At 37.2% G+C, this 12,132-nt stretch overlaps 1 protein-coding gene and 1 non-coding gene across 2 annotated transcripts in view; both read right to left on the bottom strand.

Annotated features, from left to right (window-relative positions):
- VKORC1L1 (vitamin K epoxide reductase complex subunit 1 like 1) overlaps window positions 1-12,132 on the bottom strand; it is a 64,299-nt gene that overhangs the window by 48,387 nt on the left and 3,780 nt on the right. The gene's annotated exons all lie outside the window — the stretch shown is intronic.
- On the bottom strand, window positions 7,059-7,131 carry TRNAK-CUU. The gene has a single exon. It is a non-coding gene; the product is annotated as a tRNA-Lys (tRNA).

Below are 12,132 nucleotides of genomic sequence, written 5' to 3' on the forward strand. Positions count from 1 at the left end.
TAGTGTGCAATGGCTGGGTCGTAGGGTAGTTCTATTTTTAGTTTTTTGAGGAAACTCCATATTGTTTTCGAGAGTGGCTGCACCAGCTTGCATTCCCAAAATATGTGTACTTTCCTATCTGTGAATTGTATCTCAATAAAAGCTTTTCTTTTTTTTAAGTGAGATGGCAGGCTAGCTTTCTTTTTCCTCAAATGGCTAACACAATACTACTTACTTATCGAAGAATTCACTGTTTTCACCTTCATTACCTGTGACATTTCTATAAATGAGGTCACAGCACTACTCTCAGCTCTGTTCTGGGGATAACCTACCTGCTCCGGCATGCTTAATCACTTCAGCTTGAACCCTGACTTTCACAGTACTAATTCTCCTTCGTGAATTATTGATTTTCATATTTTATAAAAAATTCCATTTTTGTTCTTTCATATAAACTTTAGAATCATGTTTTTAAAAGCCTGTGGAAATATTAACTGGGATTACACTGAATTTACAAATTATGTTTGATCAACTCCAAAATACCTTCAACGTAAGATGTACAATTTTATGTAGCCCTAAAAAAAGGACATTGCCACCCTGACATAATGCTGCCTTGTGACTGAGGATTTTTCTTTTAGGCTTATTAAAATAGCTCTTTTAGCATATGCATATGAATTGTGCTTATAATGAAAGGAAAATAAGTAAAATAAACTGGTTAAGATGTTCATAAATAAAACTTCTTCACCACTACCACATGGCCAGAAGTGACTAGAAGGTATCCTCAATTTTAAGGCATATCTCAATTAAAAAATTTTTTTAATGTTGCTTATTTTTAAGAGAGAGAGACAGAGACAGAGCACGAGTGGGGCGGGGGCAGAGAGAGAGAGGGAGACAGAATCCAAAGCAGGCTCCAGGCTCTGAGCTGTCAGCACAGAGCCCTACACAGGGCTTGAACTCGCAAGCCACGAGACGATGACCTGAGCCGAAGTTGGACGCTTAATCAACCCAGGTTAAGCCCAGGCACCCCAAGGCATATCTCAATTTTAGAAATGACAAGACGCAAAAGTGTATTTAGCAGACAGTCTACAGGGATAATGATATCTTTCCAATGTGACAGTTATACTATCTAAGAAAAAGTTATGTTTCAGCATTTATTCAATTCTTTTATGTCCTTCAGTGAGGTTTCACATTTTTCAGAGATACCCTTTGTCTTCTTGTTAAATGTTTTGTTTTTTTTTTTAATGTATTTTGATATAGACTTTTTTCACTTTAAAAATTCTGTTAGGAAGATGTACAAAACTGCTGTTTAGAAATCTACAAAACATTAATGAGAAAAAAATTAAAGAAGACCAAAACACACTGAGAGACAATGTTCATGAACTGGAAGATACAACTGTATAAATATTTCAATTATCCCTAAACTTATTCAATGCCAATTCCAATCAAAATCCTAACAAGTATTCTTGTAGAATCTTACAACCCGATTCTAAAATGTATATACAAATGCAAGGAGCCAAAAATAACCAAGATTTATTATTTACTATTTATCAAGATTTATAAAGCTACACAGTAACTCTCAAACCTGAGATTCTAAAGAGCTTCAGTTCATGTGCTTTTATCTATTATATTTATCACACTTGAAATTAAAATAGAAAACTGAAATATTTGTTCACTTAAAAATAACAAGAGGGGTGCCTGGGTGGCTCTCTCGGTTAAGCTTCCGACTTCGGCTCAGGTCATGATCTTGCAGTTTGTGAGTTCGAGCCCCATGTCGGGCTCTGTGCTGACAGCTCGGAGCCTGCAGCCTGCTTCGGATTCTGTGTCTCCCTCTCTCTCTGCCCCTCCCCTGGTTGTGCTCTCTCTCTGTCTCTCAATAATAAATAAATGTTAAGAAAAAAAAATGTTTTAATTAAAAAAAATAACAAGAAATCCATTACATATTAACAGAAATAAATTCTTTATGAAAAATCACTATTTTCCAAAACAAAAACTTAGTGAAGAGTCACATCTGGCTTAAAAGGAGACAGTTTTTGTCTAGAGACAATTAAAAAAAATTCCACATAGATTGTTGACCTAAATGTGAAAGACAAAATGTAAGAGAAAATATCTTTAAGAGAATATCGTCAATACCAAGATACAAAAAGCTGATTATAAAGGAGGTTAACTATGTTAAAACTAATAATTTCTGTTAATCAAAACATACCTTTAAGAAAATGAAAAGGCAAAGCAAGCCACAGAGTGGAAGAGAATATACACAACACAGATTATCTGAAAAAATATACATGAACATACACAGACATATATAGACACATGTATATACATACACACATATATACATATAAATATGTATATATACATGTATCTTAAAATGAATAAGACAAAGAACGAACACCAGGTAGAAAAATGGGCAAAAGACTTTAATGAGCCTTTCAAAGAGAAGATATCTAAATGGCCAACAAAAAAACAGAGGAAAGGCTGCTCAACCCCTTTAGTAATTAGGGAAATGCAAATTAAAACCAAATAGGAATGTTAAATAGAACAACCACTTTGGGAAACTGTTCTATAGTTTCTAACAAAATTAAATACCTACCCTATGACCCAAAAATACACTGAGAGTGTGTGTGTGTGTGTGTGTGTGTGTGTGTGTGTGTGTGTATAAAATCATACAATGGCACTAAGCAATAAAAAAATAACTGATAAAACCAACAACTTGGATGAACTGCTATTATGCTGGGCAAAAGAAGTCAGACACAAGAGAGTGCATACTGTTAGGAGTCCTTTTACATGAAGTTCAAGAATAGGAAAAGCAAATTTACAGTGAGAGAAGTCAAAACAGTATTGTCAGGGGGCGCCTGGGTAGCTCAGTGGGTTGAACGACCGACTTCGGCTCAGGTCATGATCTCACGTTTGTGAGTTTGAGCCCCGCGTCGGGCTCTGTGCTGACAGCTCAGAGCCTGGAGCCTGCTTCTGATTCTGTGTCCCCCTTTCTCTCTGCCCCTCCCCCACTCATGCTCTGTCTCTCTCTGTCTGAGAAATAAATAAACATAAAAAAATTAAAAAAAAAAACAGTATTGTCAGAATAACAGCTTCTGACTGAAAAGTTGCATAAGAGTACTTTCTGAGGTGATAGGAATGTTCTTCTGAGTAGTGGCACATGCATATATAAAAAAATTTTCAAGTTGTACATTTAGGATTTTTGCATTTTACTGAAATACACCTCAATAACCCACAAAATCCATTACATATATACCAGAATGGCTAATAAAATTTAATAGACTGACAATTCCAACACCCGACAAACAGGTAGAACAACAGGAAATCTCATACATTGTTGGTAGGAATCTAAATTATTGCAATCACTTTGAAAAACAGTCTGGCATTACCAACTAAAATTGAAGACACACAAAAATGTTCATAGCAGCATTATTCATAATTGCTGCAAAGTGAAAACAACTTAAGTGTCCATCCAAAAAAAGAGTGAATAAGTTAATTGTGATGTATCTGTATAACAGAATAGTCAGCAATGACACATAAACTCTAGCTCCGTAAAACATGGATGAATTTCACAAAATACTGTTGAGTGAAAGCAGCCAGAATAAAGAATACAAACTAAATGGTTCCATTTAAATGGAACCGTTTACAAAGTTCAAAAAGCAGGAAAAACTAAACCAAGTTTAGATGCAACCTCAGGTAGAAAAGTAAGAAAGTGAGTATCATAAAAGTCAGGACAGAAGTTAGTTACTCTTGAGAAGGAGGAAGAGTATATTTGATTAAGAGGGGGTTTAAGGGAGGGCTTTCTGAAGACAATAGTCTATTTGATGACCTGGATGTTGGTTACAAGGGTTATGCTTTGTCATTACTACGTCAAAAAAGATGCACAGCTCAATGTCTCTTCCATATGTATGTTACAAATCAGAACAAAAAAGGTTAAAAAAAAAAAATCAATGGGACCTGGTGATTGATTGGATTTGGTGGGGGAGGGGAGGGTGGAGAAACAACCAAGGACAACTCCCAGGTTTCTGACTTGCACAACTGCTGGGGCAGTGATGCCTTTCACTGGGATCAGAAAAAGCATTTTCAGGGTAAGAATATTAATTAAATCTTGGACACATTAAACTTATAGCACTTTGGAGACATCTAACTAGAGATGTCCAGCAGGCAATTAGATATGCAGATCTAGAGTTCAAAAGAGAGATATAAATTTTGAGGCTATAGACATAAATTTCCAGGCTAGAGATATAAATTTTAGGTTCATCTGTGAGTGATGCCATGAACACGGACATGACTGTTTAGAGAAAGAAGACTAACAAGAGGGTAGGGCTGATTCCTGGTAAACCAACATAATGGCTAATTGCAGGAGGATAAGCCAGTAAAGAAAGCTGAGAAGGAACCAAGTGGTAGGAGGAAAATCAAGAACATGTCATGAACCATTAAGCAAGGGAAGAGAACATCTCATGAGTAATAAGTCACCCACTGCAGGTTGATGCATACTTAAGAGAGAATATGGCTTATGTGCAATACTCAGCAAGCCAGTTATTATTCCACCTCTTTCTGGTTGATTTGAGACAACCACCCAAGAGAAAAACCAATGCTTCTGAGAATGGCTGAAAGTTTCTATGTTATCTTTAGAAGTGAGCAATCAAGGCCCTTCTCACTGTTCTTTTTCCCTGATTCTCACGAAGGAAGAGGACAGATTTGAGAGCACTGATTGGGTCTGTGTGATACTGGGTAGAATCGCCATTAAAAGTTCAGCACACGAGTACAGGCTCACTTTTCTGCTTCTTCTACATGACTAGAGTGGTATGAGAAGCCCTCAAGAGGGTTTCTCTTCTCTAAATGAGAGCCAGGGCCAAACCTACTACTTGGGCAGAAAAGGCCTGAGGCGTGTGGCCAAGGCCAGATCAGCAGTCAGCCAAAGCAAATGTGTGCTTTGGTTACACAGCCCTGGGCACTGATAGGAATGAGTTAGAGCAGGCTTTGCTCACATCACAAAGGAAAAATCTAGCCATGCTTGAGAATTGGGGAGATGAAAGGGGTCCATATCACAGCCTGTTTTAGTTTGAAACAATTTAAGACTAACTGGATTAAAAAAAAAAAAAAATTTCCACATGAACCCAGCTGGGCTCATTACATTCTTTTGTCTTGGGAGTTTGGTACCCAAGTCCTAGTTAAGAATAAATGCAAAGTATTTTAGTTTTTCATTTGTAAGTACAAATATTTAACATAAATTTCTTCCTTGGGGAGACTATAGACTTGAAAATAATGGTTGCAGACTAGAGAAAATTGTTCCTGGGATCCATGACCAGGAATACCATCATAAAATTTCTCAATTTACAGCACCACATAAATCACATACAAAACAAGACCACAATGGGCATCTAGGTTAAAATGATAACAGATTAGTAACTCCAGAAATAGATACAATATGTTACTTGATGGGAAGTTTTGAGTAAAGGTTGACTCCCAAATTCATCTAAAAATTAAGTACAATTCTAATCAAAATCTAATTTGGATGTTTTTTAGAACTCATCAAAATAAATTCTAAAATTCACCTGAGATGGAATAGCCAAAACATTTTTTAAAATGAGCATATTTGCCCTATCAGATATCAAATTACTATTTAAAACCACAGGGCAGATGGGGACTATAGTAATGGAAATGTGTGGAAACACAGACAACATGTCACTAGAACAGAGCTGAGAATCCAGAAAGAGGCCCTATAAAATACAAGGAAATTCTTGTGGTACTTCAAATATGGTCAAGTCAATAAATTGGGAGTTAGGCAAAAGTCTATCAATTTAGAAAAAAGTTAGATCCCTACCTCACACCACACACAAAAGTATATTCCATTCAAACTAAAGGAGCTAAATATGAAAAAAAATCCAAACAAAGTATATGAAAGTTAAAAAAAAAACCAACCACCTTGGGATGCTACAGATTTTGCTGAACAAGATTAATGAAAGAAAAAAAAAACATGTTTTAAAACAATAGCTACATTTTATGAGCATTTACTTTTGTGCCAGGTGCTATACTGTTTACAGAAACTGGTGCATTGGTACACTTCATATTCACAATAATCCTGAGTTAGACACTACTATCACCTTCATTTTATGAAGAGGAAACTGAGAGAAAAGAGAGATCAAGTTATGCAGCCAAGATTTCAATCCAGGTACTCTTGCTCTATAGAAGTCTGTGATATTAATTTTTAACACAATGCACAAGCAGAAATAAATCAAACTTATAAAACACAGTGTATTTGAGTATACTCCACCTTAATTCATATTTTGTCATGGATCTTCCACTATTTTACTTCTCAAATACAATGATTATTTACTTTTTTTATTTTTGAGAGAGAGAGCATGCACAAGCAGAGGAGGGACACATAGAGAGAGAGAGAGAGAGAGAGAGAGAGACAGAGAGAGAGACAGAGAGAGATGTACAGAATCTGATACAGGCTCCAGGCTCTGAGCTGTCAGTACAAAGCCCAGTGCAGGGGCTCGAACTCTGAAGTTTGAGATCATGACCTGAGCCAAAGTCAGACGCTTAACTGACTGAGCCACCCAGATGCTCCTCAATGACTATTTTTAAAATGGTCAATAATCACACAACAGTGAAAATAGCATCCTTGAAATTCCCCTAAGTTAAATTTTTTTTTTTTCAACGTTTATTTATTTTTGGGACAGAGAGAGACAGAGCATGAACGGGGGAGGGGCAGAGAGAGAGGGAGACACAGAATCGGAAACAGGCTCCAGGCTCTGAGCCATCAGCCCAGAGCCTGACGCGGGGCTCGAACTCACGGACCGCGAGATCGTGACCTGGCTGAAGTCGGACGCTTAACCGACTGCGCCACCCAGGCGCCCCAAAATTCCCCTAAGTTATAGATGCTCATAATGAAAGCAACCTTATAGCTTATAATCTAATGGTTTTAAAAATTCTTAGTAAAAGAATTTTTTCCAAATGAAATTTTATGTGGATCTATAATGAGAAACAGATTAAAGTAGTATTTCATTCTATCACTGTATTTTATTTAAGTATTTACAGCTTTTTAAGTGTTTTATTTTATTTATTTTAAATAGGCTCCACGCCCAACGTGGGGCTTGAACCCACAACCCTGAGATCAAGAGTCTGATGCTCTACTGACTGAGCCAGCCAGGCATCCCCTTATCAGTATATTTTAAAAGCTCAAGTTTATAACATTTACAATGAAGGTGTTCTGATTAACACAAACTAAATTATGGATGATTGGGGCAGTCAGACTTGTTATGTTTTGATTGCACAGTATCAAGAAAAGCCCGATCCAAAGAGATTAACAGTTGCAAATGATAAAGACTTTTTTTTGTCATTTTTTTAATAGTACATTAATGCTATCTAAGGATTTTATTATACCTGTCCAGAAGTCTAAGTAGAAGAACATTCCTAAGTTAAATCTCTAATAATAAATCTTAAAATATGTAATAATAATGACATGACATATTATGCATAAAGCAGTCACATGTAATAGAATAAGGCAGTAAGAGTTCCATAATAGTGAATTTGCTGATATAATTTTACATGAGCAAACAAGCACCGGCCTGAATTTTTAAAATACCAATATATAGCTGTAATTCTTCTAATCAATAGTATTTTTTAGAATTCAAGTATATACACAAAGAAAGCAAGAAACTCTATTATAAGGATTGTTATCCTGAATGGTGGTATTATGGATAATTTTAATTTTTTTTTTTTTATCTTAAGAGAGAGAGAGTGCGCGAGCAGGGGAGAGGCAGAGAGAGAGGGAGGGAGAGAGAGAAAATCCCAAGCAGGCTCTGTACCCGCAGCATGGAGCCCAACACAGGGCTGATCCCCCAAACCGTGAGATCATGACCTGAGCCAAAATCAAGAGTAAGACACTTAACCGACTGAGCCACCCAACTGCCCTAGGATAATTTTAATTTTGTCCTTTTGCTTATTTTCCCTCAAATATCTAAACATGTTACTTTCCCCCTCTTCTTTTTTACTTTTTATCTCAAAATAACTATAAATCACAGGGATTTGCAAAAAAATGCACAGAATGGTCCCCAGGTCACTTTTCCAAACTTTATATCTTGGTTAATACCTTGCATAACTATAGTACAATATCACAATGAGGAAACTAATCTTGTTTTTGTTTTTGTTTTTTTTTTTTGAAAGAGAGAAAGAGGAAAGAGCAGGGAACAGGCAGAAAGGGAAGGATCAGAGGATCCAAAGTGGGCTCCATGCTGACAGCAGAGAGCCCAACACAGAACCCGTACCCACAAACCTCAAGATCATGACCTGAGCCAAAGTTGGACATTCAACCTACTGACCCACCCAGGTACCCCCAGGAAACTAATCTGGGTACAATCTAGAGTTTACTGAGATTTCACTACCTGCATGTTTGTGTATGTGTGTGTTTCTATGCAATTTTATCACATTTGTAGCTTCGTGTAACCACAACTGAAATACTGAACTGTTCCTTCCCCACAAGGCTCCCCTCAAGCTACCTGCCTTAACCAAGCCATCCCTTCCCCCATTCTGAACTCCCTGGCAATTACTAATCTGTTCTCCATTGCTATAATTTTGTTATTTCAATAATGCTATATAAATGCAATCATACAGTATGCAACTATTTAAGATTGGTACTTTTTCTCACCTAGCATAACTATCCTGTGAGATAACCTGGCAGTATAAATCAGTGGTCTCTACTGTGTTAAAAAATTTAGCATGTTATGCAATTGAGTATACATAAATGTTTATAATGTTTTAAAGTTTAACATGTTAAAATGTGAATCAAATGCTTATGAAATCCCTGTTGTACCACCACACAACTAGGAGTTTAGGGAATGAATTTTGAAAACGGATAATCTAATACCAATCTAGTGCAACTGAATACAAACACTATATAGAAGAGAAACCCAAGGCTCAGTGTTTTTAAGTTTTGTCCAAGTTTACAAGAACACATGGTTTATAAGAATGCCTGGTTTTGCATTTTTCGGGACAAGCTCTAGATTCCAGTCCTTTCCCAACCCAGGTGGGTCTATGTTACATCCAAATATGGCCACTTGCTAGTCCCCCCAAAGGGCCACCATTTTCTGCCTTTCCCAATACTGTTCCCTAGAGTCTTCCAAATTGTCAAGGAAATGAATCCCTGTTAAATTCCTACTTCTGTATGGTGATTTAGCCAGCACCACACCCCAGGCCCAATTCTCCTGACTCCATGTACAGTAGGTCCATGACTCAACATCTCTCTCAGAAAGGGCTACCCCACCCTAGTACGAATTCAAACTAACTTTCTCCCCTCCCCGCCTCTGGTGCCTAGATGCCCTTTATCTTCCTTTCCTTGGCAATTATGTTAAGTCTTCCTGATAGCTCACCCTACTGCATACCTGTTCACTAAGTGTGACAAACTCCTTATCTTCACAAGTTGAGGATTAGAAGGCAACCACTCCAGAAACAACTTCTTATATACCATACCTTCATAGTAATGTCCTTACTTTTCTAAAAAAATTGCTCTAAAAAAGTAAAAGCTATAATACAAACACTAGGCATTTTGGCATACAGATGTTAAAAAAAAAATGGCACCAAGGTTGGCATAGTTTAAAAAATTTGGCTGATATGGGCATCACTGTGTCAATATTAGATCACTCAATCTAATATTGAGACAGATTGCCTGGGTTAGAATCAGGCCTCTGCCATCGTATTATCTAAATCAAGTTTCATTTGTATTTTGTGTGCCTGTTTTCTCAACTGTAAAACAGTGATAAAAGCACCTCATAGGACTGTTATGAGAACTAAATAATACAAGTAAAGCATTTAGAACACTGCTTAGCACACAGTAAGTATTATCTTAAATTTTCACAGTTATCTCTAATGCATGGCAGTCTGGTCACCCTTTGTGGATAGGCTTCCTTTCCTCTTGTACTCTAAGTTTGTACTGCTTCTGAAATTTCCATACCAAGAAACAATAGTAACATAAGAACCTATATTTTATTTATTAGGCTCATATCAGTCAAAACAAACTACTAGAACAAATTTTCTTTTACATATCAGCAATTATTAACAACATAACAAATGTGAATATAAGCACTTAAAATATGTGATGGAAAGAATGCTAACAAAAAGTAAGGTACACATCAGAATATATAATATGATAATTTATGTTTAAAAATGGGGGTGGCACCTGGGTGGCTCAGTTGGTTAAGTGTCCGGCTTTGGCTCAGGTCATGATCTCACAGAGCATGAGCTTGAGCCTCACATCAGGCTCTGCGCTGACACCTCAGAGCCTGGAGCCTTCTTCGGATTCTGTTTCCCTCTCTCTCTGCATCCCCACCCCACTTGTGCTCTCTCTTTAAAATAAATAAATAAAATAAAAATGGGAAGAATAATACGGTCATATTTATGCTTATATGTGCACAAAAAGCTCTGGAAAGTTTCACGGTTGCTGATGGAGGACAACTGCATGTTTGGGTGACGGGGTTATGAAGGAGATTATTCACCATATATGCTTTAGTATCTTTGAATTTGAAGCAGCAAATGCATTATCTATACAAGAATTTAACTGAAAAAAAATGTAGGCGGGGTCTCTAAACAAGTACTCTGGAAGCCAGGCTTCTAGTCCCAATCTGCTGTAACTGTGTTACCCTGGGCAAATCGTTTAACCTCTGAGTCTAGGCGGACAAAGCGAGGAGCAGCAAAAACTTCAAGGTTCTATTCTAAAAATGTAAGATCTCAGGGTGCCTGGCTGAGCATGTGAGTCTTGATCTCAGGCTCATGAGTTCAAACCCCACGTTGAGCAGTAGAGCCTACTTTAAAAAAAAAAAAAAAAAAAAAAGGAAGATTTCAACAAAGGGGTAGTAAGTAGATGGCACTACTACTTTTTTTTTCTGTCATGAGAGAGGTACTAAACCAACATTTTGCAAAAGAAGGCAACTTTTTGAGGAGTTGATGGCTTTCAAATACTATTTTACAGCTTTTAAAAATGTAGAATTGCCAAGCCTACTAATCTTTAAAGATAACTTGTAGTATTCTTAACAAAAAAAAACCTTTCTTAGAAGGGGGTCTAATGTAACTTGCAGAAAATACCTATAAAGAATATTCTGCATATCATATTGTTTCTCTTGCCATGCTTCTGAAATTGTTTTAAATGGACTTTAAGTCTTTATACTATGGCATGGAGGGAACAATAAAGTATAATAATTTACATTTAAAAAATACACAAATGACTGGGGCACCTGGGTGGCTCGGTCGTCCAACCTTCAGCTCAAGTCATGATCTCACGGCTCGTGAGTTCGAGCCCCGCTTCGGGCTCTGTGCTGAGCCTACTTCATATTCTGGGTCTCCCTCTCTCTCTCTGCCCTCTCCCGCTCATGCTGTCTCTGTCTCTCAAAAATAAACATTAAAAAAAATTTCTTTTAAATACACAAATGACTATACCTTAAACAAACAACTTACATTACTTAACGGCATTTATTATCAGATACTGCAAAAAAAGTAACATCTCCAGTCAATGGCAACAGCCATAATTGAGTATATAATTTATTCCAGGTACTATCCAGGTATTCACTGTTAATCCCACCTATCATTGTTAATCCCACCGTTCTCTGGCAAAGCAGGTTTTAACAGCCCCATTTACCATATGTAGCAATGGAGGCTCCCTGAAGGTAAGTGACCAGCTTGAGGTCACAGTCTAACAAGCAGCAGAACTAGGAGCCCACCAAGAATCTTTGGATCTGAGCTCTGCACAAAACAGGGGCTACTTAATGTTGGCTGGAAGGCTGGTGCAGGTTTGCAACAGACTTTTTACTGATTTATATAAAAGTGAGGAAAAATAATAAGAAAGGAAACTTTTTAATAAAGCTAAATGATTCAATTTTATTTCATTTTACTTTACAGAGAGATGGTACGGGAGGGGGCAGAGGGAGAGAGAGAATCTGAAGCAGGCTCAGCAGGGCCTGATGCAGGGTTTGATCCCATGACCCTGGGATCATGACCTGAGTTGAAAGCAAGAGTGGATACTCAACCAACAGAGCCACCCAGGTGCCCCTAAATGATTCAATTTAGAGGTCTTTTATTCTGAAATTCTGTCCTCTCAAATTATTTGAGTTAAAATACCCTTTTTTAAAATAAAATGATAGTGAATGTAGCTAGTGATATGTTACT

This window comes from Leopardus geoffroyi, chromosome E3 (genome assembly GCF_018350155.1).
Source record: "Leopardus geoffroyi isolate Oge1 chromosome E3, O.geoffroyi_Oge1_pat1.0, whole genome shotgun sequence".
Classification (NCBI taxonomy): domain Eukaryota; kingdom Metazoa; phylum Chordata; class Mammalia; order Carnivora; family Felidae; genus Leopardus; species Leopardus geoffroyi.